This window comes from Geospiza fortis, unplaced genomic scaffold (genome assembly GCF_000277835.1).
Source record: "Geospiza fortis unplaced genomic scaffold, GeoFor_1.0 scaffold55, whole genome shotgun sequence".
Taxonomy (NCBI): domain Eukaryota; kingdom Metazoa; phylum Chordata; class Aves; order Passeriformes; family Thraupidae; genus Geospiza; species Geospiza fortis.
The window spans coordinates 10,874,967-10,878,895 of NW_005054308.1; positions in this window are offsets into that span (position 1 = coordinate 10,874,967).

Consider the following 3,929-nt stretch of genomic DNA (forward strand, 5'->3'; position numbering starts at 1 on the left):
TAGCAGTGAGTACGGCGTCCTCTCGCCTTGGCTGAGGGAATGGGGCTGATACCGCACCGAGCTGGCTGGGAGGAATTGGAAAGAAAATGTCATAGCAGCGCTGACAAGCCCAGTGGGATGGATTTGGGGTTATTTTCCTGCCTGCCTTTTGCTCGCCTGCTTTCTGACAGGCTCTGGCTCGGCTGTGTTTGATGTGGGCTGAGCCGCGGTGCTTATCTCCACGGAGTACTTTTCTTGGCTTGGATTTCTGGGGTTTTGGAGGGCAGAGCATCGACTGAAATGTCGATACGCAACATGGTGAGAGGCAGCCAGGAGCGCTGTGACGGGCACAGCCTCACTTGCTGCTGCCTCTGCCTGGGCAGAAATGGATGTGAGGGGAGGAGGAGAAGGGTGAGGAGAGACCCAGAAACCTGAGCAAAGCACAGGTGCAATCCTGGGGGGAAAAAAAAAGCCCCCAAGCCTTCTGCAGCTGGGGATGTGGGTGTTGCTATTGTGCGTGTGAGACAGGGACGGAGGCACTCATGCGCTGTGGATGAATCTCTAAAGAAGCAGAGCTCGGAAATGTGCTGCATAAGATGAGAACTGGCACCAGGCTGCTCACTTTGGGTTCTGTGCCCTTGCTGGAAAGTCTGGGAAGATTGATCAGGGCCGAGCAAGTCACAATCAATTTTTTTTTCCTACCTGACGTGCTGTGTGACAGCTGTGCCCACCTCGCTGGCACGGCTTTGATCCCCGTCTTTAGGTCCCTGGTGAAGGAGTTGGTGTTGATGGGCACCTGAGGGGCTTCCTGCTGGCCTAACCCCTCCAGGGAAGCCCCCCTGCCCCTGCTGTGGCTCCTGGAGCTGTGTGAGGAGCGGAGCCCTCCCCCAGGCACTGAACAGCAGAGCAACAACTTCTCCATTGCACTGGCGTGCTGAGGTTTCTCAATCCGAGGGCTTGGGGTGGTTCCCGAGCAAAACACCGTGAAAAATGCCTTGGCATGCTGCGAGCCAACAGAACAGGTGATTCCAGCTCTGTTGGGCTGTGTCAGAGGCGAGGAAACTTTGCAGGTGACCTCTGCCCGAGCCACACCTGGGGCAGGAGCGAGCCCCCTCCTCGCGGGGCAGCGGGGCTGGCGCTGCCGGGGTGGGAAACAATAGGGACTGATCCTTTCCGAGCCTGCAGGATGCCTGATAACAAAGGGTCCTCCCTCTGCTCCTCCGGGGGAGCAGCTCAGGTCTGCTGCTCAGCCCTGCTGGGATCACGGGCCTCCCCGGTCAGGTGGGACCGCTGAGCTTCCTCCGGGCCAATTCTGACAAACGCCTGTTGGTTCCTTTTGGGATTCCTTCCCAGCTCTTAATAGCAGCCTGGGCTGCTGCTGGAGATAAGGGCTGTTTATGGCACTGCTGTGTTCCAGCTATCTGATGGTGCTGCAAAACTCCTTCAGCTGCGGCCTCCCACACCCAGAGAGGTGCCAGGGATCCAAACCCTCCTGCTCTGCCCATGGAGGTGCCAGGGATCCAAACCCTCCTGCTCTGCCCATGGAGGTGCCAGGGATCCAAACCCTGCTGCCTGCCCTAAACCCTGCTGCCTGCCCCTGCTTTGCCCATGGAGGTGCCAGGGAGCTAAATCCCCCTGCTCTGTGCCCCCTGCTCTGCCCTGCCACACAGGGGAGGCCCCTGGGCACAGCCAGGAGTCCTTGGGAGCTGCTCCTCTGGCCCTGCCCAGCTCTGTGGCCCTGGGCACATCACTCATTAGTGCCAAAGCTCTGCCAAGCCCTTTGGGGGGCTCTGCAGTCCTTGCCCAAGTTGCCATTACCCCATTAGAAGTAGCCACGTGTTGTAGTCAAGGCTTGGCAACTCCTGCTCGCTCAGGGTGCTGGGGGTTGGTGATTTTTGGGTGCCTTGGGAGCACCCCAGGGCTGTGCAAACGCTGCTGGGGGCTGGCTCTGCCCTCTTGGGCTCCCACTGCTCTCCCAGCAGCTGGAGTGCTCTGAGCAGGCCTTGGATGCCCAAATGCTGCTTCACTTCTGTCCCAGCTCACTCTGTGAGCCAGGCTGGGCTGTGGGGCCATCTCTGCCATCAGCTCCTTCTGGGAGTGCTGTGAACGCTGCCAAGAACTGCCTCACCCAGCTCTGGGCATCCCTCCCCAGCCTCTAGCCCTCCAATCCATCCACGAGGCACAAAACCCAAATCCTGGCAGCCTTGTGCCAGTGCCACCTCTGTTTGACCCCCGTGATGCCCCTGGCACTGACCTACCATGGCTTTTACCCCTCTGCTGGTGGCCAGGGGCTCGCTGGAGTTTGGTGCCACTTCCCAGCCCTCCCAGCATGGGCAGCACTGCTGCTTTGATTTTTTTTTTTTTTTGGCTGTTTTTCCCCCCAGGACAAGGGCTGAAGAAGCCAGATTGTGCACAAATTTATGATGCCCAGGTGTGCCTGCAGGGCTAAAATTTCAGGCCTGGCAAAGCAAGGAGATGCACAGCTGAGGACAGAATGCCACCATCTGATCTGTGAACTCCCACCGCTGCTTCCCACTTCTCTGGGTGCATTTTGTTCACGCTTCTCCCCTGCCTGAGGCTGATGTGAGGCAGGAAACCTGTGGCTGTGGGCCATGGCTGGCCCTGAGCCACGCTGCTGAGCAAATCTGAGAGGCCTCCGGGAGCTCTGGGCAGGATCTGCTGGGTTTATCCCTGGAGATGCTCCATGCACAGCACACAGGAGCCCTGCTGAGGGGACAGGGGTGGTTTGCAGCCTGGATTTGGGCGTCACCGTGCCATCAGCTGTCCCATGATGAAGGCAAAGCCAGATGAAAATTGTGTGTTTGGGGTGATAAAAGCACTTTGATGTCAGGGGTAAATTCCTGTCCTGGGGCTGCAGAGGAGCTCAGGTGGCCCTGAGGGTGGAAGGGTGGGCAGGTGGCCTCTGCTCCTGGGGTGGCAGGCGTGCAGAGAGGGCTTGGAGGGCACAGTGCTGGTGTTTACATTCATTAGGCTATCACTGCCACTCACTAATTGCTTACAAATGGATCCCTACCTTAGCAAACAGGTAGCTGTGCTTAGCAAACAGGTCCGTGCTGCTGCTTGGCATTCCCACGGCAGCTGGAGCCTGTAGGACAAACCCTTGGCCAAGACAACACCCCTAAACCAGCCCCTGGAATGTGCTCTGCCTGCAGCCAGCACCTCCCTGGGAGCCTGGGCAGGGAGCCTGGCGTGCCTGCTGCTGTGTTTGTGCTGAAAGGGTTAAAGCTGCCCCTGCCCCGAGGATTTCAGCCTCTGAAGGGAGTGGGAAGGATCCCTTCTGCTGCTCTGCAGGGAGCCAGCAGGGCTGGGTGCTGCAGGTCCCTGGAGTGCTGGCTGTGAGTCACCCCGTGGGATCTGCACATCATCCCTCCCTGCTGGGGTGGCAGGGGGGCTGTGCCAGCCTGGGCACTGCTTTGGGCACGATCAGTGTGCCCCTGTGCTGTGCCAGCCTGGGCACTGCTTTGGGCACGATCAGCGTGCCCCTGTGCTGTGCCAGCCTGGGCACTGCTTTGGGCAGGATCAGTGTGCCCCTGTGCTGTGCCCCCTGGGCACTGCCTTGGGCAGCAGCAAGGTGCCCCTGTGCTGTGCCCCCTGGGCACTGCCTTGGGCAGGATCAGCGTGCCCCTGTGCTGTGCCACCTGGGCACTGCCTTGGGCAGCAGCAAGGTGCCCCTGCTTGTTCTGGCTCCCACCCAGGACATGCCAGCCCCTGGAGGTGCCACCCTGGCCAGCTCTGGGTTGGGCAGCTCTGGATCAGTGTGGCACAGGGTGATGGGGCTGGCTCACACACCTGGCATCTTCCAGACTCCCTCCTGTCCCCAAGGTGGGAAACACAGGGCCAGAATGTGATGGCAAACCAGCTCAGGGTGGGCTGAGCCATTTTCCCCATCCTTGGAGCAGTGGGAGCCTGGGGAGCACGGAGAGCTCCCA